Below are 26,117 nucleotides of genomic sequence, written 5' to 3'. Positions count from 1 at the left end.
GCTATTAATCCTATGCCCATGATATAATTTCAAAATGTTTTTCCAATTTATCATTTAGCTATTTAATTTCTGATGTTTTTCTTAACCAAAAGTTTTTTTTTAATAGAAAACATTATAGAAATTATAGAAAATCCCATCTGTATTTTTTTCCAGGCCTTTATGGTTTTTCCTATTTATTTATTTCAAATATTTTTTAGTTTGAAATAGGTGTAGGTTCCCAGGAAGTTGCAAAGATAGGATGGGGAGGTTCCTGCGCCCTATGCTGTCTGCCTTGATGGTTGTATCTTACAAAGCTGTATCTAAGCAAGGAGGGTCTCACCTGTGCAACGTGTGGGTGGTTTTCTGCCATTTTATCACAAGGAATCAAGTTAATGAGCACATCTGTCCCCCAGTTCCCCTCAAGCTCCTCCTCCTCCCTCTCTTCCCCTTTCCAGTCTTGTTCCTTCCCAGATATTCAGGGGGCACATCATTTCTTTGTTCAATGTCACATGGTCGGCTGGGCCCTGGGCTGTGACCGTGACTATGCTCAACCCTACCAGAAAGCGCAGGAACAAGTAGGTGGCTGGGGGGCTTCCTACAGAAGGACATTGGACCTGAGACCCTGAGGATGACGTGGACCAGGCTGTGCTGGGGACAATGTGGGGTAGATGGTGACCCATGCTATTGGGGGTCTGGTGGGCAGAGGAGGAGTGTGGGTCCACTGATGAATGTGGAAGTTCACTTTCTGTACAGGGTGGGGAGAGGGTCATAAGTGGCCTGGTGCTGTTTGGTGGATGGATGGCCATCTCTGTCCATCAGCACATAGGGGGTGCCTGCCCTGGCCCATGGCCCGTGGCTGCATGGGAAGAGCACCGGTTATACTCTTTGACACTTGCTGCAGTTGTGGCTTGCTTTGCTCTCAGGATTCCAGGACAGCTGGACAGGGGATGCCTCACCCTGCCTCTGCTGACCCTGAGCTCTCCCCCAACAAGTTCCCGCTGCCCCAGGAAGTGTGTGGGGCCTCGCTCCCTGCTGGAAGGTGAGGGTTTGTGTGTGTGGGGTGGAGTCAGGACAGACTGTGGCAGGGGCAACATACCTCAGATTCCAGGGGCCTCAGGAGACCAAGACACACAAGACGCACAGACTGAGCTTGCTGGGGAAACACCCTGTGGTTCAGAAAGGCCTGCTTGACCTGGGAGCCAGGGACTGCATGTTGACGTAAGGACAGGAAGAAAATGGGAAAGGCCTCGGTGCCATTCAAATCTTTGGGCAAGTTTCTTGAAAGTTGGCGGGAAGGCTAAAAAGGCATCCATTTATAGCCCCTGTCACTGCACCTGCTCTGCAGAGCCAGGGCCAGCTCTCTCTAGTTGGGTGGGGGGGTGGGCGCTCTCCAGCTCTGACTGTGATCTGAGAGTGCAGGGCAGCTTGGGTGAGGGCATCAGGGGATAGTAGGAAGCTTCCAGCTGACTTTGATTGACAGGTCAGGCCTCATGAGGTCCTGTGTCTATGCGTCCCTCTCACATGCTAAGAGACGTTGAATGTGCTGTCACATCACAGGTGTAGCCTCTTTGGGGGCAGGTGGGTAGAAGGAAGGGGGGGTTATATTTCAGAGCCCATGAGTAGGGCAAAGACCCTTTCAAAGCTGGAAGACTGTAAGAACTGGCTCTGGGTTGCCCTAGTTCCCACTTAGTGGCCGAGGAGGTGGGCAGTGGCTGTGGGGTGGCTCTGTGTCCATCTTGTAAACAGGATAAGAGGTGCCAGCAGAGCCCGGCAGGGGCACCAGGTGCTGATTCTGGTAGCACAGTCAGCTCAGCGGGGTCCTTGGGAGCAGGTGTGGTGACCTGTCTGGCCCTGAGCTGCTGAGAGTGTGAGGAGTAGGGCTGGCCAGACTCCCTGGGCCTTTCAACTTCTAGGGAAGTTGGCTCAACTTAGACACTAAAGGAGGAAGGTCTTATAGAATGGACTTTCCCAACTACAAAGGTAGGCCTGAGACTCAGGAGGGACACTGAGGCTAGGTGCTCCAGAAGGAGACATCTCCTGTAGTTACTTAAGTGAAGGGCCAGCTGCCTGTATGCCCAGAGCCCATGAGGGTCATGCCAGTCTGTTCATTTCCACCCACCTACCCATCCACCTGCCTATACTGCCCACAACTCACCACCCACCTATCCATCCATCCACCCCCCCACCTATCCGTCCATCCACCCACCTATCCACCTACCACCAACCCAAGGATGCATCATTTACCAACTACCCACCCATCCGTCCCTCCACCTCACAGCTCTCATTACCTCCTCTGTGTTGACTGTGGTACTGGGTGACAAGAACAGCCCTATCCTTATGAAGCTGCCACTCCAGGGCTCTAAGTCAGGGGGAAAGTAGAGGGCACAAACTCAGGGGCTCCAGTCTTTTGCTCCCAGTCTCCCCTCTGGGGTATGGGTAATTGGCCATGTGGTATCCCAAACAGGGGGGTCCCCAGGGAGTAGGGAGATAGAGCTAGAAACCCTATCCTTGGTTTCATGCTCAACAAGGAGTTTCTACAGAGGTAAAGGGCCCTACCCCACATCACTGGGGGGCTGTGTCCAGCTAGGGGCACTGGCTGTGGGAGGGTCATCCACCCCAGGCAGTGTCAGAGGCCCTGACAGCTGGGGATTCTGGGCACCAGGCATGATTCCACGGAGCCCGTGAGCCTTTGGCAGGCCCTGGCTGGGAGCCACATTTATATGGCACTTGCTGTGAGCCCAGTATCCTCTGAGCCCCTCACTGTATGCAGGGCTCACTCAAACTCTGGTCAGGGGCCTAGCAGGCTCACACAGCTGGGCAAGGCTGGCTCAGGTTTGAACTCAGGCAGCTGCCTCCCTAGGCATATCTCAAGAGGGACTTGCCTCCAGGGCTGGGTGGTGGCTGCACGCCCAGGTTGGACACCTAAGAGCCTCTCTAAGTCCTGGTTTCATTCAAAAGTGGCTGGGAGCCACAGAAGGCCAGTACAGCCACCCGCAGCGTGACCTTTTATCGCAGCAGCCGTCTGGCCCTGGGCTGAGGTGGGTTTCAATTTCTTTCTGGCCTCCACCAGAATTACTTAATGGATAAAAATAACCAAGTATAGGGTTTAAGTATCAGCCTTGGGAACAGCCAGAGCCGGCAGCCAGGGTCTCTGAGTGCTCAGTGGCTATGGGAAGAACTGGCCCCCCCTCTTTGTGGCTGGCAGCTGGGCTGGGGGTGGCAGAGGTGGGTGTCAATAAAAGGCACTGGGCCTGGTGTCAGAGCAACTCAGGGCAAACCAGCATCCCTTCACATAAAAATGAGCAAACCAGCATCCCTTCACATAAAAATGAGCCACTGAGGCCATGCCGCAGGACAGCAAGGGTCCAGAGAGATGCCTTGGGTGGGAGCAGAGGCCCAGGCACTCTTGGGGTGGAGATCGCTTGTTTTCTCTCCTTCTTCCCACTTCCCTCCTCTCTTGGCAGAGGCATGACAGGGTCCTCATCTGCCCCGTCCTGGTTAGGAGCACACAGGTCACACAGGCTATGTTCCAGGTTCTCCGGTGCCATCTGTTTATGAACCAGCGGCGGAGTAGACGGCAGCTCCGGAGGCCAGCCGGGCCTTCTCTGCCCTCTGCACCTGTTATGCGCTGCTGCCAGATGAACTGGAGCTCTTTTGTGGAGCAGTTCCATTCTGTATTTGACTCTGTTGTGGATGAAGCTGTGTTTCCCCAAACTTATAGGCTGAGGCCATAACTCCCACTATGACTGTGTTTGGAAATAGGGCCTTTCAGGAAGTGGCCAAAGTTTATGGGCTTATAAGGACCCTCATCTGGCAGAACTGGTGTTCTTATGGGAAGAGGAAGAGACATTAGGGAACTCCTCATTCCCTGCATGCACAGAGGAAAGGCCTATGAGGACTCAGGGGGAGGCTGCTGTCTACAAGCCAGGAAGGGAGGCCTCCCCAGAACCAACCCTGATGGCCCCTGTTCTTGGACTTCTGGCCTCCAGGATGAAGAATACCTTTGTTTTGTTTAAGCCACCAGGCTGTGGTAATTCATATGGTATATGAAACACTCTCCAAATCATAAATAGGTGGCCAAATGGGCCCCATCTCATATTATTGCTGGGAAATAAGGGAACCAGAAGGAAAGTACTGGGAGGCCTACCTGGGCCTCAGATGACTGCATGGCCTGGGGCAAGTCTACCTCACTCTCTGGGCCTCAGTTTCCTCATCACAAGGTGAGGCCCACAGACAGAAGGGTCTCTGTGTGCTCCTTCTTGCTGGGCACTCTCTGGCTTCCTGTACCTGGAGCCACTCCATAGAGCAGGGAGAGCTTGGTTTTGGGTCACATAGAGAATACCCAATTGGCTCAAGTGAAGGTTGTCCTTGAGTGACTGCTGTCCCAGGAGATGGCTGCTCCTGATGTATACAAAAGAGACTCTCAATACTGCCTGATGCCAGCCTGCCTGCTGGACTCCTTAACACATCACCTTTGCCTTGGCAACATGGACCTCTGTCTTCCACATCATAGAGAAATGGATCTGGCCCCTAAGGAGCACAATAAGCCCTTGTTTCCTTCAGCTCCTGAGTTGGGTCAGAAACCCTGGCCCCATTTGGCCTCAGTTTCTCCAGCCACAGAATGAGCGGTTGGATCACACCATTGCTGGGGATCCTCTGAGATCTTTAGGGGATCCGAGGTTCATTTGCAAGGAATTCTGCTGTGATCCTTGAGCTTGGTTCATGTCAACAGTCCTGGGTACACAGTCTCCCCTCAGCACCTCACAGGTGGCAGAGAGCGCATGAGCTCAGTGCTTAGAGAGAACAAGACAGAGACACTGAAAGATCAATGTAAGGACTTGGTTTATGTGACCGAGTAGCTGGGGTCTAAAATCTCAGGGCGGGAGGGGCAGCAGGCTTGAAACTCAGGCAGTCTGCATTTTATAGTCAGAGGCAGAATTTCCACCGCCTCCTGAAACCTTAGTGTGTGCTCTGGAGGTGACTAGCTGTGGCACTAGGCCACTCATGCCATGGAGGGCCATCTGCTGCACTTGGAGCTAACCCATTGTGTGTGTTAGTCACATCTGGAACATATGGACTGGTGTTTGGCCACATGACTGGGAACCATGGCCTGGCCAAACGGACACATGTGATCCACCATCTTGGAGCTCACATTGTCTTCTTCTGTTTAGTGTTGTGGCCCCAGGAGCAGCCTGTGGCTTTGGAGGGCTGGTGTGCCATGGTTTGTCCCCTTTGCCAATAATGTTATAAGGGTCCCAGGATGTCTCAGAACAGGGCTCCAGTTTCCAGTGATGGTGACCTTCCTTGCCTCAGCACCTGCTCCTACCTGAAGGCTAGGATTGCCTCCCCTGTAAACCTATTGGGAAGGCAGCCCTGAAGGAGAGAGGGGTTTGTGGAAAGAGAGGGGTGAGGGAGCCCTTGGGGAAGGGTCAGTCTCCAGCCCTTACACAGGGCTGCCTCTGTCTGTCTAGGGAGGCCACGGCTGACCTCCTCTGGGTCTCTGAGCATGAGGCTCTGCGTGTCTACAGCCAAGAGCAAGGTCTTCCCTATAAAGGAGGCTTCCATACCTCAAGGTCAGGTTGGAAGGAGGCAGGTGGGGTTTACCTTGATCACCAAGGAGAGAGCAGCCAGCGCCCATCAGGACCTGAGGGCAGTGGGAACCTGAAGAGAAGGTTCAGGGGGTTCTGAGGTCTGTGGACAACACAGACAGGCAGGGCCACAGAGGGAGCTCCCAAAGGAGCACCCACCCCAGGCCCCTGAGGAGTCCTAGCCGCAGTGGGCCCTCAGAAGGGAGCTCTGGACGCTGGTCACTTCAGGGCCAGCTTTGCTTCCTCCTGTCTGGAGCTGGACAGAGAAGAACCCCCTCTCTCAGCAAGCCTCTGCCTGGCCATGTGACCCTCAGAAGGCCTGGGACTCTGGCTGCAGCAGACCAGGCAGTGTGTGTTTGCCAGGGCACCTTCTAGTCTGACCCAGGCCCCACATGGGCCCTCTGTTCTTTCCTGTGTGGCGGAAGCGCCTGCAGCCAGGCATTTGGAGCAGAGTGGCCTTGGGCCTGACAGTGATGGATGTGCTGGGACTCTGGGTCACTGCCGGGTAAGGGGTGAGGCTGCTCCGCTTAGGCCACAGGACAAGCTGGACACAGCCCTAGGCTGGAGAATGGGTTCTGGAAGCAGCAGCTGGGAGGGTGGGCACCTCTGCTGAGTCAGGCATTTCTGTGGTTGTCTTGGTGAATGGCAGTGATGCCTCTGCCCTCAAGTCCTCTGAGAAAGAAAAGGCGCTCGATGCTGTCCAGACTGCTGATGGCCTCAGTGAGAGCCCTGGCTTGGAGATGTGGGCCTAGGCCAGTGGTTTAACAAAAGCCCATGAGTGGAAGACAGCAGCCCTACCCTGTGGGTACGTGCAGCCTGCTCCACAGGTCACCTGCTCATCCTTGTGTTTGTTCTGTCCCGAGGGCCAGCGGATTCCCTCTTCAGCCCTCATGCCCTCACTGGTAGCATGAAGTGATTCTCTCAGATCAGAGCTGTCCAGTGGTAACAGAATGTGAGCCATATATGCAATTTTAAATTTGCTAATGCCGCATTAAGTGTTTTTTTAAAAAGGTAACATTTAATTTTGATTGTATATTTTAACCAGATAATCCGAACATTGTCATTCCAACATGCATGCAGTCAATATTGAGATTGTCAGTGAGATATTTGATGGTGTTGGCATGAACCCTTTGGAATCTGTGCGTGTTTTACATTCACTGCTCCACTCACCGGGACCTGCTCGCTGTGTCAGGTGCTCAGGGCCACCTGGCCTGTGGGCTCGTGAGGCTTGTGCCTTCTCTGGGAATCTCTGCACCTCTAACAGGCCTGGCTCAGTCTCTGGGCGGGGCAGAGTAGCACAGGCCCAACCGAGTCACAGTGCAGTTTGCATCCTGTACTCTGAGGTTGAGGCTGGAGCCTGGGGTGGGTCAGGTCTCTTATCCTGCTGAGCCCCTGGCAGCTTCCCCCATCCACTCTCAGGCCCTATTCCCGAATGCAGCAGGCTAAGGCGGGCACAAAGTTGCCCTTGGATTGCAGTGCCCTCCCTGTTGGTGGGCTCCTGGGTTGAAATGGTTGTGCTGAGGCCCAAGAGGGGAGATAATACTGTAAACATGGGGAGTTGAGTGGTCTGGGACTGAGCACAGCACCATTATTCCCTCCAACTAGCCTGTGGGGCCCACACCTCAGTCCTTCTGGAGGCTGTACTGGGAGCAGGTGGCTTAGGGAGGCCTGGCTGTGGCTCACTCTAGGGGGGGCCTGGGCCAAACCCACCATGATCACCTCTAATGGGCAGCCCCTCTTGGGGCCCTTTCATTTAGTCTGCAAAGCGTTTTATAGACACTGGCTTATTAACCTCCCACGACCTCAGAGGCGGCTTGGTCCATTTCGTTCAAGATTTACTGTTAGGCCTCCACATAAGCCTCTTCTGTCTCTTTCCCTGAGAGACTGGAGGTAGGAATGTGACTCAGAGGAGAAAGCCAAGGGCCCCATCCTAGAGGGCTGAATGGAGGGGCTGGGCCAGCCTCTGCACTGCCAGGTGCAGGGGATACTGTCCCACACTGAGCTGTGTCTGTGCCAGGAACTAAGCCTCAGAATGCTGAGATCAGGCTCATCTGACCCCCAAGGTCACAATTGCCATTAGTGTATGCTGTCACCACGAAGGGGCCGCTTGTTCATGAATTGCCAAACATGAAATCAGGGTATGTAGTCAGGGTCCATGATGAAAGGGCCTGAGCAATGGATTGAAATCAAAAGAAGAAGGTGACTGTAATTCTGAATCATAGTTCCTCCCTCTTTCTCCATCTCATTTAAACCATAATCAAACTTTGAATTTAGGAAAGGTTTAAGGAGAAATATTCTGGGCCCGTGATCACTGTGCCTGTTGATTCATGCCTTCAGACCCCCTGAGAGACGGGCAAAGACTGAGCCTCAGCCACATGGGGACATGCTCGTTCTTGCTGGCCACCTGTGTCTGCTTTGATAACCCGGACATTGTTCCGACTTTCATGGTGCTCGCCTGCCATTCAAGCCCTTTGTGAGTGGCTTTCATTCAGACGGCCTCTCCTGTTATTTGGGTTACGACTTGAGGTGAAAACTTGTCTTTTGTTTGACAGGGAGGGAGGTGAAAACTACCATGTGCATAGAGAACTGCAGGTTACACAAATAACATGTCATTGGAGATGAGATGGGAGCTGAGCCCTAAATCAATTCATTAGGCAGGAGAGCCTCTGTGAGCCTCGGGCGCCGGCCGCCCTGCCCCTGCCCGCTCTGCTCCTGAACTTCGATCTGACTTTGGTCTGATGCTTGTTTTTCTAACTTGGCTGGTGGACATTCTTCCCATCTCTCTCCAGCTTATTCCTGGCCCCAGGCTTTCTTCCAGAAGGTGGAGGCCTACAGATCTCCTGGGAACCGCAGGGTCAGCAGAAGAGCCTCTGTGGCTTCTGACAGTAGCTGCATCCAACTCAACGTTGACATGGACTTAAAGGACTCAATGGCTACTACTCCACCACTAGGGCTAACAGTAGAGGCGAGACCCATCCTGTTTGAATAATTGGCAGGAGAATAACAACAGTGATGAGGCCCCAGCACCAGCACCTCAGAGGAACCTAAGGAGCCAGCATGCCTGTCCCAGGGAAGGGCCTGGAGGAGGAAGTATGCCTGGGTCACACCCACTGCCAGGGACTGAAGGAAGCTTCACAGGTGTTTGCTTAGGCCCCACAGTCTGGCCCTTAACCTTTGCCCTATGGACTCCCTTACTCATGGAATTTGGTGGTCTGGGGTCAGAAATGTGGAAACCCATCACATAAGGAGCGTCAGGATGGGGCGTTCAGCTTTTGAGCCACAGTGCCTGCATCGAGGGTCTCTGCGTGGGGCAGATAGGCCACCAGAGTCAGAGAAGTCTAATTTCTGGGTGCCCAGAACCCTGAAAGCAGAGAGAGAAACTTCCAGTTGCTTACAACCTGGAGGGTGGCAGCTACGGGGTCCTGGGCTCCTATGTGTGGGATTTGGTAGGGCCAGCCACATGCCAGGGCTGGGCTTTGGGCAGCAGAAGGGCAGGGCCTGGGGAGCTTTATGCAACCCTGTTTTATAGGAAAGGTGGGCCAGGCATGCAGGCATCTGGCCTTTCAGTTATTTCCCACCCCCTCACCACAGAACAGTCAGGGCATAGGCTCCCCGCAAGATTTGTGGGGTTGGTGCACTGAGCTTAGACAGCTCCTGTCCCCTGTACCAAGGCTGCCTCACTTGGGGAAATTGCCAGGCATGAGTGGTACAGGGCATGTGGGGCCTCTGAGGCCCAGCATGGGGTGGTGCCCCTGCCTGTGCTGGTCTGTGTGGCAGCAGCTGCCATTTGGAAAATATGTGACCCAGCAATGACAACTCAAGACTTGAGACTCAATCAGTGCTCTGCTCACCACGGCAAGGGCTGCTCTCTCTTTCCCAGGGGCGTTTGTCCAGCTGGATTAGATTCCTACCAAAGGGGACCTGGGCACCTCCCATCCCAGTGAGGGGCTGGCCCACCCCAGTGTTCCACTGAGCAAGGCCTGGCCTGTCTGCAGCTGCTCCGTCACCTGCAGGTGTCACTCAGCACCAGGCCCCAGGGAGCCAGGTGCGCAGCTGCAGGGAGGCTGCTGGCCCCAAGCCAGGACCCTGGGCAGGCGGAGGGAGTGAGGGCTGGGACCCCCCGGGTGCCAGGGTCTCTCTCTGTCCACTGGACTGAGAAACAGAATGCAGATTTGCTCAGAATGAGTGAAGCCATGCTCAGATTTGGGGTTCTTTGCCTGATATGCCCTGCCTCCTGAAGAGGGGCCAGCCCCTCACCCTTGTACCTTGTTGTCCCCCACTGAACCTGCCACCCCTACTGACCTGTGGCTGACCTGAGCAGCATGCTGGCAGGACATTCTATGGCGAGGGTGGATAATTTATGTGCCTGGGGCTGGGTGACCTCAGGGAGAATGAAGCGCCTAGTGTTACACCGTGGTGAGAGCTAGGTTGCTCCGCCACTGCTGGGGTACAGGGGTCCCTGCATTCCTTCTCTTCCCATAGCTGGGCCTTCCCTCCTCCAGCTGGGCCTCCCCCTTCCCCTAGCTAGGTCTCCCCTCTCCCCCACAGATGGCCAGCCCTCTTCCTACTGGGCCTCCCCTCCTCCAGATGGGCCTCTTCTCTCTCCACCTGGGTTTCCCCTCCCCCATCTGGGCCTCCCCCTTTTTCCCCCTCCCCCTCTCTAAGTCTGCCTTCCCTCTTCCCTTCTTCACCTTTGCTTCCTGGGCGGGACCCAGCAGCACTGAGGCTGAATGGCTGTTGGGCAGTTGTGTGGCAGGAGGGGCCCACAGTGTCCTTGCTGGGTTTCTTGAGTTAGTCAGGAGGTTAGAGGCTGCCAGTTGATTGCTGGCCAGTTGTGGGATCACCAGGCCGAATGCAGGGATAATGTGGAGCCTCTGGGATCCTGCCCAGCACCCTGTCCAAGAACAAGCAGGGAGAGGCCGTGGGCCAGGTCACCCCTCAGCTCACACCTTCCTGTGCTTCCTCAACAGCCCCGGGGAGGTGGTGTTATCAGCTCCACTTTAACCCACGAGGCCCAGAGAGGTTAAGTCACTCTCCTGAGGTCACATAAGTGGAAAAGGCAGAGTGGGGATTTGGTCTCTGGTCTGTGTGATCCTCCACCCCCATCCTACTGCTCCCGCTTGGTAAGACAGGGAAGGGAAGAACAGACTTCCTGCTGTGGGAGGCTTGACATCTTAGAGATTCTTCCTTAGGGTTAACTGTGTCCTCAAGTGACTATAGTGGGTGTGAAGCAGCCCTGAGGGAAGAGCCAGGAGGAGTCCTGTGCTCAAAGATGGCGGCATGGGGAGCCCAGGAAGAAACAGGAACATGCATGCAGCTCTGTTGGTGCATGGCCATGGCAAGTACATGCAGAAGCTGACCCCAGAGCCCCCAACAGAGGGATATCAGAAAGGATTCTTCAGGTCCAAGTGAAAGAAACACCACTCAATCTGATTTAGTCAAGAGGGGTATTCACTGGTTCAGACCAAAAAGTTCAGGTTGATGGGCTTCAGGCAGAGCTGAATCCAGGTGCCCCCAACACAGCCAGCAGATGTGGTCTTTCTGTGACTCTGGCTGTGTTTCCTCTGTGTTGGCACTGATCCCAGGAAGGGTCCACTGCTCAGCCCATGGTCCAGCTCAACAGGGAAAAGCCTCTTTCTGAGTAAGTTGCCATTATAGGGTCTGAGTGGCCCAGGTCCCTGCCCAGCCCTGGAATAGTCATGGGGCTCCAGCCAGTGGAGCTGAGCGAGCCCACAGGAAAACCAGAGAGTGTTAGCTGAAGTGGAAGAGGAAGCTTCATCAACAAACACCACAAGGGCTCAGCCACCTCTGCTTGCTTATCTCCTGTGACAAGGCAGGGACTCCTCTTACCTGACAGGGACTCTCGTTGCCCATTGTATGGATGAGGACACAGTCAAACCCCAGCTATGTTTCCCTGAAGGGTGACCGCGGGGGCAGAGCTGACACTTCATTCCCTCTGAGGAACTAGGCATATGTTCACAGCCCCTGCCCTGCAGAAGTCCCACTCTCTGTTGTGGAGGACGCTGCAAGGTCACAGGAAAACTCATGGGTGTGTTGGGAGGACCCTAAACCCTTGACCTGGGTGCCTGGGTTGGTCTGGGTGCAGGGCCCAGGCCCTGTGCAGCTCTGCAGGTCCCAAGGGGCTAGGCTGAGTGGAGCCCCTGGTCTTCTCAGGCTGAGCCTGTACATGGCTGCTTTGGCCAGCTGTCCCTCAGCCCCATGGATGCCTAGCTATCCATCCTTCCCAACCCCAGCTTCCCAGCCATGTGGCTTAGTGGCCCACAGTCAGCCTTCCCAAGTGATTGTGGCCCTGCTGATTCTCTGCCAGGTGTAACCTCAGACCCACCCCCACCACCACCCTGCAGCTGCTCCTGGGGCCTATGCCTCTTTTCAAATCTGTGACTCTCCCTGGGTCCTGGGCCCAGGCCTTTCTTTCCTGAGGACCATGGGACTAGGTGCCACTGCCCAGTATGAGGGAGCGGGCGCCGACCTCCTTTGAAGGCCACATAGCACTCAAATGCAGGGCCAGAAAAGTGTCTGGGAGCTGTTGGGACGGGGCCAAGGCCATCCAGTCCAGCTGCCCTTTTGTTTGAGGGAAACTCCCCACACCCCACCCTCAGTATACCCTGACCATGGGGCTGACCTTCTTGGCAAAACTCCAAAACTCTCAGGCCAATTTGAGTCTGGAGGGAAAAGTCCATTGTGGCCACAAGGCCTCCCCACCCTCGTGGCAGCCGGCCCAGCCCCCTCCTTGTCCTTTGGTTGGGGCGTTTGCTGACCGTGGACTTCTCTGTCCAGGGTGAGTGGCCACAGGGAGTGAAGGATGGGCAGTGCAGAGCCCAGAGGCCCCCAGCACTCAGGAGCCCTTGGAAGCCCAGTGCTTGGCCACTTTGTTTTCTTACATAAGAACTTAAAGGAGAAAACACCCTAAGGAAAAGAAGCCTGACTCTTACTCCCTGTTAGCTAGTGTAGCTCTTAAGAGTTAATATTTCCTATACTGAAGCAATGCTTTTCAACAAGGTTGTCCTTGAGTCGTCAGAAGAGCATTTTGACCTGGAGTGGGTAGATGTGTTCGGTCTGTCTGCAGACAGCTTGGTGTGTGCTGGTTACTGGATGGCTGGCCCTTTGGAAGAAGAAACCCTAGTGGACGGCATCTGTTGATGTAAACACCTCCGCCGGGGCTGACTTCAGGCTGTCTGTGTGACTCACTCTACAGAGCTGGGAAGCATGTGGTTGGTGGCCCACCTGAGGGGTGCCCCACAAGACACACAAATGTGCAGACAACCTCAAGTCCTGATGCGTGTTCAAGGTAGTAACATAATTAAGAAGTGATGAGCTTTGAGTGTTTATCACTTTTTTTTTAATGTAACTTATTTGTTTGTAAGTCCATATAATTTAATTTCTAATAAGAACAGTTTAACAGCGAACTGGCCTGATTCCAGGGCACTTAAAAATCACTTCTTAGGAGCCATCCTTGGGGCTGCTTATATCAAACCCTGTGAGTGAGTCCTGGGCCTGTAGACAGGTGAGTGGGCCCAGGGGAGGGCAGTGCCCCTGCAGACCCTGGAAGGAGGGGACATGCCCTCTGAGGCACAGGCTGTCCCGGGTCCATAACCTGGGTACTTGGGACCTTGGGATTCCTGCCCCAATGGCCCCAAGACCATTTGTGTTTTCCCCCGGCCGTCCCTCCTGAGAAGGTGAGGCCTGGTATCAGGGGTGGACCCAGCATGTTCACTGGGGTATAGCACCCGGCATGTACCCAAAGTCCACTTGTGATGCAAGTGAAGCCCAGGCCTGGCCACACCTTGTCAGGAAGGCCCACAGGTGATGAGAATTCTGGTTCTAAACCTGTGCATCAGGTCAGGACAGAGGGTTGTCACAGAGGAGGACAGCACCTGCTTTACTTATTCCCAGTTCACTAGATGTATTTATGACTTTTCAACATTAGACACACTGTGTGGGCCTCAGCCTGTGCTCTGCTCCAGATGCTGCCAATACTGGGACTGGGACCAGAGGAAAAGAGAGTGAGCCCCCAGCCCAGGAGGCTCCTGCAGTGCAGGCGCAGGGTGGGCTACAGGTCATGGTGGCCGCAGTCTTTGGCAGACTTGGACTGCACAGGGTTTCGTGTGTGCTTCTGAGGAGTTTAGACCCTGCCCATGAGTGGCAGCAGGTAGGTGCTATCTTCTCCCTGTGATTCAGGAGGATAGTGGTGCTCAGAGGGGTCGCACAGCATGGCTGACGCCACAGAGCGTGTCCCAGCTTCCTTCTTCTCCCTTCCCAGAAATGGCTGCAGCCTCATTTCTGTGTGAGTGGAGCTCCCCTTGCAATTTGTACCCTGTGATTTATTAATATTGGGTTGAAATACTTCAGAGTTCCTATGGCTGCTATGTTGGGACTGAGGCCCATATAAGAAGACTAATACTCAGTCATTTTCCTTCCATGAAAAATGCATAATGGTGCTTGAAACAGCCCAGAGTCTGCTCGATATCCAAGCATGTGGCTGCACACTGCTGGCCTGGGTTTAATGCCCTCGCCCTGGTGTCCACAATGCCAATGGATACAGGCCCCTGTGCACGTGCTGTTCCTTGGGAGGCTGCAGACACTCTTGGCCCCTCATCCTGGGAATTAGGGAACTGGAACCTTGTGCTGCTCTGGGACCTGTGGGCTCCTGCTCAACTTTGTCTTCAACCACAGGCAGAACTGTAAATACACCTTGAACTCCAATAGACCTTCAACCACAGGATGCTCAGAGCACTACACCAAGAGCCTTTGAAAAGGCTTTGGGAAATGGGAGGAAAACCCAGTTTTAAAAACCAAATGTGATCTGAAGGTGCTCTCTAGGGTAGTAGTGTCCAGCAGGAGTTCTGTGATGATGCAAACGCCTAGTATCTATGTGTCCTATGTGGTGGGCCCTGCCCACATGTGTCTGTCAAGCCCTTGGAATGTGGCCTGTGCAATTGAGGAGCTGATTTTTACGTTTTATTTAACTTTAACAAATTAAAATTTACACTTAAGCAGCTGCATGTGGCTAGTGACTACCATGTTGGACAGCGATGTCTAAGTTGATGACAATATTCTTGATAAGGGTTTGGGTCACGCAGGTGTAGGTCATCTGTCAAAACTCATCTTATGGTAACGTCAACATTTGTTAATTTCACTGTGAGTAAATTTCACCTGAGCCATTTGTTGAATGACTGTCTCTTCAGCGCTGCCCCTCGGCAGGCAAATGCGTTTATGCTCACAAGTGTTGTACTGACCAGTCCTAAGAGCAAGTGCAGCTGTTTGTGGGGGCAAAGGAGGCAGGAGCAAGGGGCACCCCAGTTCTGACTGAAAATTAAAAGGGATCTAGAACTCACCCTCTCCACCCTGACACCAGGCCAGCCACTTTCCCCTCTAATCTTACCTGGCACCCTCATTGTGGGCTGTCCTGGGCTGTCTCAAGTTCACACACAAAGGCTGGGCCAGGCCTCCACTGAGTGCCACAGACAGGCTCCTGAGGCTTTCCCAGGACATTCCTCCTTTCTTGCTGAAAGAAGATGAGCAAGGCAGCTGCTGAGCTGGTATGGGGTCATGGTGGCTGTGTCTCTGGAAGAATTGAACCTATTTCCTATGGCCCCCTCTCCTTAGGCTGGACTCCCACCCCAGGGCTGACCAGTGCCCTCGACTTTCTGCTCTTCCACCCTGTGCTGACAGTGGAGATGTGTCCTGGTTTCCCCTGCGACTCCCAGGGCTTGGGCCTTCGAAGGCAGTTGGTTTCCTGAGTAGGGGGTAAACTCTGAGGAATGGGTGCTCCCTGAGAGGGATAGTCCTTGAGGAATGATGCTCCCTGAGTTAGGTGCTCCTTCGGGAATGTGCTTCCTGAGTGGAATGCGCTTCCTGAGTGGAATGCTCCCCAAGGGAAGAGTGGTTTCTAAGGCAGTGCTGTAGGTGCTGGGGGCACTTGGGGCCAGGCATAGGTTCCTGAGGTGTGTGGAGGGCCTCTCTTTTGGGCATTGCTGGAGGACAGCTCTGTCCTCTCCCCTCTCCCCAGCTCTCACATTGACCCCAGGCCTTGGCCCTGTCTTTCTGAGAGGGGCCTGCCCGTCACCACTCAGAGTGTATGGGTGGGGTGAGGCAGGGTGGGAGCTGCTGTAACCATCTGTGGATGGAACAAGCAGAAGCGGCCCTGGCTGAGTCGGGGGTGGGATGGATGTTCAGGCCAGCTGGCCCTGCCTGCGCATCCTTGCTGCCACCACAGTGAGCCCTGAGCAGGGCGGCACTGTGTTCCCATTTCAGATGAGGAAACTAAGGCCTGAAGAGAGAATGCAGCTGGATGGGACTCAGTGTTCCATCAGCACACAAGCCCCGGGGGAGGCTTTTCCCTGGAAATTAATCATTGTATGTCAAGGAGGCTCAGGGTGAAAATCCAAGTGATGAAGAGGGGAAAACCTTCTAGCCACTCTCCAGGGTGACTATGTTCCCTGACTCCATGGGTCATACCCATGCACGGTTTTTAGATGAACTGGGTTTGTGATGCTATTCCATCACCCATCTCACCTTTTTTTTTTTTTTTGAGACAGAATCTCACTATGTCACCCTCAGTAGAGTGCGTTGTATCACAGCTCACAGCAGCCTCAAACTCTTGGGCTTAAGTGATTCTCTTGCCTCAGCGTCCCAAGTAGCTGGGACTACAGGTGCCCAACTCATGCCACTTTTTATGCTCTTGTCCTCCTGTTAACACACAGATTGATCTCTCTCCAAGGTGGGCATGCATGGCTCCATGCCTGGGTGCAGGTGCCTGCTAGGTGGCTGGAGACAAGCACTCACGCATCTACACAGCCCACACCCTGGGTGTGGAGCACTGGAGTGAAATTGCACTGGGGCTGTGACTTGAAGGCCCTTGATGGCAGCGTGGCTGGGTTCTTGTCACATACGTATGCTGTCGGTGTTTCCTTTTCTGGGAATCGCCTGCTCTTGCCCTTTGAGAGAAGCATGACCGACCCTGCCTGCCTCCCCAGCACGGAGAAACAGAGCCTGTGCTGAATAAGCTCTTGTTGGCCAAGTGCCGGGCACACACTGAAAGGGATTTGTGAACCGAGCCAGGGCAGAGAAGAAAGCAGGCGGCCACCTCCCGGAGAGTGGGGGGCCTGCCAGGGGACCAGGCCGGGGACACTGAGTCATGGGCAGAGGAAGGGCAAGGCCGCCTCCAGTCCAGTAGAGGCCAACACATGGTCCCTGGCACTGGCCTTGCTTGGCCTAGGTTTCCCCTGTGGGCAGCTCCTGTCCATTACTCTGGGGTGTAGGCTGGCTCTCTCATGTATACTCCCAGGAGGCCACAGGCTTTGTGGGCTTTCCTGGGTCCTGGATCCCGAGCTGTCTGCTACCCAGAGTTACCCACTATTGTCCCATCAGAGTCCTGGGGCTGAGTGCTAACGTGGGGAGGGAGTGTTGCTCCTGCACCGAGGATGGCACTTTCTTCACTCTCAGCATGGGCCACTGCAAAGGAGAACTCCTGTCCTTGCCACTCCTTCCTTGAAGTCAAGGAGCGGTGCTCAGATACTCCGTTTCCACACCAGAATGGACAGGCTTTGCCTGTCTGGCTGCTGAGTGCTCAGAGCAAAATTGCATCCTGTTGACAAAATGTGCTGACATGTGCTTGGGGCCTGACACCATCTGTCCACGGCCCCAAAGTGAGAACCGGGTCCTGGCATGGACACATTGCTTCCCCCAGCCCTGAGCCAAGGAGCCCACAGTGGGAGGTCAGCTTGCTTCCTGGGGTGACTCCCAGTGGGAGACTGAGTCTTGCCAGGGCAGAAGCCTTTGTGTTTCCTGCCCATGTGCCCACCCCAGCCTGGCTGACCTCCTGACGCCCTGGGCAGGACGTCTAATGCCAGCTTCCTGGGGTGCTGCAGGTCTCAGCCATGTCCTGCAACAATGGGCCTAGAGACTGGAGGAAGTCAGCCCTGGGCCGGGAGCACTAGGTGTCATCCATCAGGTGTCCCCCCCCAGAGAAGCAGAGGGCATTCTGGGGCACGACACCCAGGGCCCCTCTCCTAGGCCTTCCCCATACCTGATCCTAAGGGGTTGTGTGGACAGAGAAGAGGGCAGTGCGTGTTCTCTGTGGGGGCTGGGGCGTGTGGGTGCACCCTTGCTGGTGTGTGCCAGGAAGAGGTCAGGGACCGGGTTCTGCCCGTGGGGCCCATGGACCTGCCCTGGGTGTCAGCAGGGCAGACGGTTTATAACAGGCTTATTGGCTGCTGGCAATTTTATTGGAATGATGGTGAAATTGTCATCTCCCCACCAAAAACTGTCCCAGTGTTGGTTCTTGGTACTCTGTGGAGGTCTCCCTCTTCAGGGCTCTCCCTGGTCTATGACCTAAGTCCTTGCTCTTTGGCAATTGGGCTTTCCCAGGGGTTTCCAGGGTGGCCAGAGAAGAGACCCATTCCCTCAACACCACGGCCCGGTCCCTCTGCAGCCACTCTGTTCCCGGCAGCTGCCCCCTGCACTGGCTGGGACAGATTTAGATTAGGAAGGGTTGGGTCTGGGGGGAGAGGAGCCAGGTACTTATAGCATCACCTGCAAAGACTTGGAGGTACTCTCAGAGAGGCACCCTCCCATTCCAAGGCCAGTGCCTCTGACTGGGGCTCTGGGGGCCAGGCATCAGGGGCTCTCCCTGCAGTGTCCCCACACCATGGTGGGTGCAGGGCTAGATGGGGCTCCTGGCTCAAAAATAAGAGCCAGGTCAAACAGATTCTCTTTCTTTTTGGAGTTTGGAGAAGGAAGTCTGGAGGGAATGTGCCATCAACATAGGAAACCAAATCTGAAAAGTTGTGAAGCATGAGGCTCCAGGGAGAGGTTGAGAGTGGCCACCATGGCCCAGGCAGAGGCAAGGAGAAAGGAAGAAAGACAGTCGTTCTCAAATTGTGGACTTGGAGCCCCGTGGGAGTTCCCTGAGGTGCTCTTAGGGCATTCTTGAGGTCAAAGCTATGAGGTAATACTGCTGAGGCCATTTGCCCTTACCCCTTGATCCTCTCAGGAGTGTACAGAGCAGTGCTCCACAGGCTGCATGAGGTGTGATCTGTGATGCTTGTCGCAAGAGTGGCGGGAGGATCTGCCATCTCCCACCATCCACTTGGCCACCACTCTTCCAACTCAAGCTTACCCTGCAGGCTCTGGGTGCTCCTGTGAAGCAGGGAGGGTTCCAGGGGGGCGCTGATGGGCCACACGACCAGGGTTGAAGCTCTGTGCTCTGGTGGGAGGCGGGAGGCATTCGGCAACCCCCATCCAAGGACTAGCTGTCAGAACGCTCCAGCTTTCCAGAACGCTCCAGCTTTCAGCCACTGGGGCTGCCTGGGTTGCAAGTGAATGGAAACTCAATTCAAGCTCAGCCCAAACCCATTGGTTGCATGACTGCAAAATCTAGAGGAATGTTTGGCTTCAGGTCCAGCAGGACCCAGGGCCTCTCCCAGCCCTCCACAACCTGATAATGCTGTGCCCTGGGTGGCGCTATGGTAGGAGGTTCTCTGTGCAGAGCTGTTCTCCCTCCATCTGGGTTTGAGGGGTGGGTGGATCTCCCAGGTTTCTGGTCAACAGCTAGGTCTCCTGTTGACCGTCAGCCATTGCTGGCCCTCTGATTGGCCAGATGTGCTGTGGTGCCTGCCCTGGCGACAGGATGGGATCAGCCCTCTTGAGACACAGGATGAAGGGCTGAGGAGGGTCCGTGTGTGTGTGTGTGTGTGTGTGTGTGTGTGTGTGTGTGTGTGTGTGTGTGTGTGTGGCACTGTTGCCCGGGCAGGGCTAAGTGCTGGGCTCCATGCTCATGAATTCATCACTCCCCAAAGGCCCCTCCTACTCACATTATCACATGAGGGGTGAGAATTTCAACAGGAATTTGGGGGAGACAAATATTCAGACCTCTGCACCCCTGAGATCCTCTGTGATGGTCCAATTGGCCTCTTGCTGAGGTGGGTGGGCTTGTCACATGGGCTATAGAGTGATGTAGTGCCATCCCTCCAAGAATCTCCTCCCCCCACCATCCATACTTGTCCCTGGATTTCCTGGCAGCCTTATCCCCGATGTGATGCCATTTCCTTGTCCACTGGTGGGCCTCAGTCCCCCCCCCGGGGATGGGCTGGGTCTGTAACTGTCTTGGTGTGACACCAGGGTTCTTATTTCCTGAACTGACTCCAATCACTGAGGACCAGTGGGAGTGAGTGGTGTGGTGGGCAGAGCAGGGACCTGACTCTGGCCCTGGCCCTGGGAGTATTTGAGGAAGTCTCACAAGATCAGTAGCTGGTCGGTAAAAGGGGAGGATGCAGAGACCCCTCAGAGGGCTCATACTTGTGCAGAGCTGGAAGATACACCGGCACTTACCAAGAGCCTGGTGGGCCCTTTGTCCTATGTGAACAGATGTCTGCCCTGGATGTGGCCTCTCCTTTGGTGGAAGCTGCTGAGAGCTCCTTCCTTCCCATACTGGTGTCCAGAGCATCATAGGCGGCAGGAGCCTTCCTCTCCCAGCAGAGCTGACCTTATGGCAAATACCTGTCCCAGGAGCCATTTCCACCTCCCAGAGACCATTTTTCCCTTCCATGGGAGGCTCACATTTCTTTCCTAGCACTGTCTGTCCCCAGTGGAAGCCTCTCCCCAGTGACTCCCCTTTGGTCCCCTCCAGTACCAGCTTCCCACTCAGAGGACACATGGGCTCCTTTGTGCTGAAAAGCTGGGTGGCTGTGTGCCCTGAGCTCTTCCTCCCCTGGAGCCCTTGCATGGCCTGAGCCCCCTGCTGTCTCCTTCTACAGCAGGGCCCTTGGCAGGTGTCCAGCAGGAATGCCTGCACAGGCCTCTCTGGACCCTTCTCTGCCCAGGTTTCCCCAAACCATTCTTAGCATCAGGCTAACCTGGTGCCCCCTGAGGCTTTGGCTTCTGGGCTCCTCGGTTTCTGGTTTATGGCAATGACAGGCAGCACTTTTGAAGCAGAGATTTGGGCAAACACAGGCTTAGACAGTGTCCTTTGTGAGTTTGGGAAAATATTAGTTTTTGAGAGGTAGAGGCCCAGCTTATACTGAAATAATGGTGCTCCTCTGCTGGCCACTGGTGGAATGCAGGGCACACCTTTCATTGATGGGTCGAGGACTTGTAGCAGCCCCTGGGCAAGGGGCTCTGATCATAGGCCTGAACAGTCATGGCAACCGCTAGCCCCAGGGGCCAACCAGGCCAGCTTGTCAGAGCCTGCTGCTCTCTCTGTTATTGAGGGTGGTGTTGCTGGCCTCATCAAAGCAGAGGCCTTGTCAGCGGGAGTGCCCCCCTTTTGGGAGAGAGGGCCCCAGGGATGGGCCTGGGGTCTCTGAAGTTCTCTCTGTCCTTTGAAAGCCATCAGAGATTGCTGAGCCTGGGGCTGTAGGGAAAGCCTGGATAGAAGTGTGATTGGGCAGGCAGTGAAGGAGGCTTTGCCTGTCTTGGGTGGGGTCACAGCTTCAGTCCCAAGGCATGAACACCCCACGCTTTTCCATGGAATGGTGATGGGAACGGCTCTCCTGGGCCTGCTTACAGTTGGGAGTGAACTGATGAGGAGAGAGCCCCTGAGCCTCTAGGCATCCAGAACCAGCTCCCTCGGTCCCTCCCAGGCCACACGCCTGGCAGAGAGCCTCCTGCTCACTCCTGGCTGCCCCCCCAGACCTGGATATTAGCTCCAGAAGGGCAGGATTCCAGGAGGATGGAGCCAAGGGTTCCCTGGACAAAATGGAGCTGCCTCTGGCCAACAGGGATGGGATTCCAAGAAAACATCCTGCCCTCCTGGCCACATGGGCTGGGTTGCCCTCTCCACCTTCTGCAGACCGGAGGGGAAGGTGGAGGTGCCAGCAGAGACCTTCCTGCCAAGATCAGAAGTGGCCAAGTGGGCAGAGAGGCTGCTTGTGTCCTGGGGTCGGGGATCAAAGCCTGGCTGACAGCCAGCTCAGTCCAAGGCCACACGGAAGTGAAGGAAGGGGCTTACCTCAAGATGAGAATAAAATCCCTGGTGCCCAACTTTCAGTGAAAGTTATTGTTAATGATCACAAGCCCATATATAGCACAAATGACATCTTAAAGGAAAGATAACTATATTCTCCAAAATAAAAAAGTGAAGAGAATAACCTTGCTTTACATTTTTGCAAATTCTTTAAAGTTTGAGCTTAAAAGAGGGCAGCTGGATTCTCATACCTGTGTTTGCATTCACTCTGATGCAACATCACAACTCACATTAGCCCCTAGAAAATTACACTGTACACATCTGAGAAAAACAAACAACAAATGCTAAGACAACTTAGCCTTACTCATGAACGTGTGATGGTTTTGACTTTGTAGATCCCTGAAAGAGCCTTGGGATACCCTGAGGGCCCCAGGATCACACTTGGAAAATTTCTGGTACAAAATATTCAACTAACATCAAAGAAGGCAGGAAAGAAGGAAAAAACCTAGAAGAATAAAAAAATTATGATACAGATAGAAAACAAATAGCAAAATCGCACGTTTAAATCCAGCTATATTGGTGGGGCAGGGTGGCTCACTCTCGGAGGCCAAGAAGGGAGGATTGCTTGGGATCAGGAGTTCAACACCACCCTGAGCAAGAGCAAGACCCCATCTCTACTGAAAATAGAAAAACTAGCTGAGCATTGGAGGGCACCTGTAGTCCCAGCTACTCAAGAGGCTAAGGCAGGGGATCACTTGGGCCCATGAGTTTGAGATTGCTGGGAGCTATGATACCATGGCACTCTACTCAGGGCGAGAGTGAGATTCTGTCTTAAAACAGTCAATCAATCAATCAATCCAGCTTTATCGATCTTTACAACAAAGCTAAATGGACTAAGTCCTCTGGCCCTTTGGGGAAAAGAAGCACCTCTAACAGAGGAAATTCAGGCACTGCTGTGTGTGGCTGGCAACAAGCACACTTTCCCTGATGTTTTTGACCTCATCTTTATCTAGAGTCACTGTATGCTTGGCTCTGTGCAGGTCTTGGTAGGGTAAAGATGATTCAAATGTAGTCTCTCCTCCTGGAGACTCATGGTCTAGTGGACTGACACAGAAACCCTCCTCCTTCCACGTACTCAGATTCTTCTCCATGCTAGGGCCTGTGCCTCGCCTAGACCCTGTGACTACACTGAGAGCCTGGCCTTGGGGTTTTAGCTCCATCTCAGAGGGCGTACAGGTGTGCAAACTGCACCCCTCTTGGATAAGTCATTTGATGAGGGCCGGGTCAGTAGAGCAGGTCACAGGATTTATCTAGGGCATCTCACATGCTTCATTTTACAGGCAGAAAAACTGAGGCCCAAGGGTAGGGGTGAGACATCCCAATGGGAGGTTGAATAGAGGCCCTGGGTCCAGACTTCCCTTACGTGAGGACACCAGCCTGGCTTTAGGTATGGGGCCACAAGATTCTGCTTGTGGATGTTCCCTGCCAGTCAGAGCACTGGGCTGTTAGAGAACCATGGCTTGGGGGTGGGCGTGGAGCTCCAATCTTGGTATCTGGAGACCTGGCTGAGAGGCTCAGCCTGCTTCCAGCTGGGGTGTGGCTGAACGCTGCTGGCCCAGCCTTGGGGTCCTGGTCTGCAGAGTGGGCATGTGCACCTGTCAGATGATGTGGGGAGGACCCTGGGAGCAAGAGTGGGCCCAGGAAAGGAGCAGGCCTGCTGGACAAGGTGGGGCTCAGAGGTAGAAGGTCAGGGCTCAGGCCTCAGAGGCTGTGGGTGGAGGATTTTATTGGTTTTCATAGTGGGACTTTTACAGACTGAATTGTAGCTCGGCTCTTGGAGGAAGTCTGAGGCCTGTGTGAGGGTGGGATTCCATTTCCAGGTGGCTGGTGGCTTCCTTGAGACTGTAGGTGCCTGCCCATCCCAGGGTCTGCCTGCAGACTTCAGGTTATCTCAAAGCCATCAGGAATAAGTCCCAGGGTCTTAGGGCTACTGAGCAAGCCAGGTGCAGAGGGCAACCACCTCTTCCCTCCCTCGACCCCAGCATACGCAGAGGTCCGATTCCTCGGAACAATCCACTCTGCAGTTTCCCCACCCCCCCAGGAGACGCGGCCTCAATGGTCAGTCAGGCAATAATCTGTGCCCATATCACACAACAGAGTGAGGCTGGCTCCACTTGGGAGAGCCAGGTTCACATCATAGCTGGGTCGTCTTCACTCTTTAAAGATCAGGACACTCTTCCTAGAAGATAACCTCAATTGTTCTTTTCTCATCAACTCTTTTCTTCCAACCAAAACTTGATTTTGATAATCATATCCCTTTCCCTTTTGATGTTAGCTCTCCTTCAGGGCTCAGATCTCAATCCCAATTTTTCTTATCTATTTTTTTTTTTTATTGTTGGGGATTCATTGAGGGTATAATAAGCCAGGTTACACTGATTGCAATTGTTAGGTAAAGTCCCTCTTGCAATCATGTCTTGCCCCCATAAAGTGTGACACACACCAAGGACCCACCCCCCTCCCTCCGTCCCTCTTTCTGCTTCCCCCCCAACCTTAATTGTCATTAATTGTCCTCATATCAAAATTGAGTACATAGGATTCATGCTTCTCCGTTCTTGTGATGCTTTACTAAGAATAATGTCTTCCACTTTTGAAAAAAGCCAACAATCCCATATATCAATGGGCAAGAGACATGAATAGAACTTTCTCTAAAGATGACAGACGAATGGCTAACAAACACACGAAAAAATGTTCATCATCTCTATATATTAGAGAAATGCAAATCAAAACAACCCTGAGATATCATCTAACCCCAGTGAGAATGGCCCACATCACAAAATCTCAAAACTGCAGATGCTGGCGTGGATGTGGAGAGAAGGGAACACTTTTACACTGCTGGTGGGACTGCAAACTAGTACAACCTTTCTGGAAGGAAGTATGGAGAAACCTGAAAGCACTCAAGCTAGACCTCCCATTTGATCCTGCAATCCCATTACTGGGCATCTACCAGAAGGAAAAAAATCCTTTTATCATAAGGACACGTACTAGACTGTTTATTGCAGCTCAATTTACAATCGCCAAAATGTGGAAACAGGCTAAATGCCCACCAACCCAGGAATGGATTAACAAGCTGTGGTATATGTATACCATGGAATACTATTCAGCCATTAAAAAAAATGGAGACTTGGGCGGCGCCTGTGGCTCAAGGAGTAGGGTGCTGGTCCCATATGGCAGAGGTGGCGGGTTCAAACCCAGCCCTGGCCAAAAAAAAAAAAAAAAAAATGGAGACTTTACATCCTTCTTATCTATTTTTTTAATCACACAGAAAAGCAAGAAGGGCTTTCTAGGCAGAAGTGGGGCTTTTTAAGCACTTGCCCTTGAGGGGCTCCCCGTGGGGGTCTTCCAGATCATGAGAGTGGGGGTGTCTTTGCCGTGCCAGCCATGGCACAGCCCCACTCATACAGAGGCTCCTGGCATTTCCTAGACATGCTCTGGGTTCCCCTCGCCCCCACACTGAGACACCCAGTGTAGGTGACATCCAGTCGTGTGGCAGGCGGGGCTGTTAGAGCTTCAGCCCCCAAACTCCCCTTTCTCTCACAGCCTCTGGGATGATGGATCTGAGGTCTCTGTGCTCCCCGGGCCACCTGCAAGCTCAGCTGAGCTCACAGGAAGCATTTTGCTAACTCTCCAGCTTCCATAATATGTAGCAAGAAGTGTGGGGTCTGGCCATAGAGCAAACACCTGGGAAAAGTGAGCCTTCATCTGAGCATGAAACCCTCATTCTAGGAGGAAAGAAAATCTCTGGTTTTTAGTTTTTCTAATTCTCTTGCAGGGGTCCTCAAACTTTTTAAACAGGGGGCCAGTTCACTGTTCCTCAGACCGCTGGAGGACCAGACTATAGTTAAAAAAAAAAACAAACTATAAACAAATTCCTATGCACACTGCACATACCTTATTTTGAAGTAAAAAAACAAAACGGGAACAAATACAATAACACCGCCTCATGTGGCCTGCGGGCTACAGTTTGAGGACCCCTGTTAGAGCCTCTGGACTCACAGCATCTCAGTGAGGCCTGAGTGGTTGAGATTGCACAGGTGTGTCTGCATGGCGACAAAGTGTGGAACAGCTGTGGTCACCTTAATCTATGGGATATGTTTGATCAGCTCCTTTCTTGCCAGGCCACTGCAAAGTGGGGGATGAAGTGTGCAAGTCATCAGAGCCCCACCCTGAGGATTATAGTGATGACAGTGATAATAACACCATTGGTTGACTCCATTTGGGGATACCACATAGCTCCCCACCCAGTCCACTCCTCAAGCCTGGGACACTGGGACACAGACTCACTGAGCATTCCTGCTCCACAGCTACGCACACTCAGGCCAGAAAGTGACCCAGAAAGTGAAGGCAGAGGTTGCTGATACTGTGGGCTCTGCCCTTAGCGCTCTGTAGTGCCAGAACCCCTGGCTCTGAGTGTGCAGAGAATCAAGACGTCGGTCTCACCTGATTCCAGTGCCCAGGAGACCTGGCAGGCTAGAGAGGAGCCTGCGCCTCAGGCGTTCCAGATGTGGGTAATCAACACCCACAGCTCACCCCTCTTCCAGGTGCTGCTGGCCTAGCATCGCTCCCCC

The sequence above is a fragment of the Nycticebus coucang genome, chromosome 12 (genome assembly GCF_027406575.1).
Source record: "Nycticebus coucang isolate mNycCou1 chromosome 12, mNycCou1.pri, whole genome shotgun sequence".
NCBI lineage: Eukaryota > Metazoa > Chordata > Mammalia > Primates > Lorisidae > Nycticebus > Nycticebus coucang.
This window is presented reverse-complemented; position numbering follows the sequence as displayed.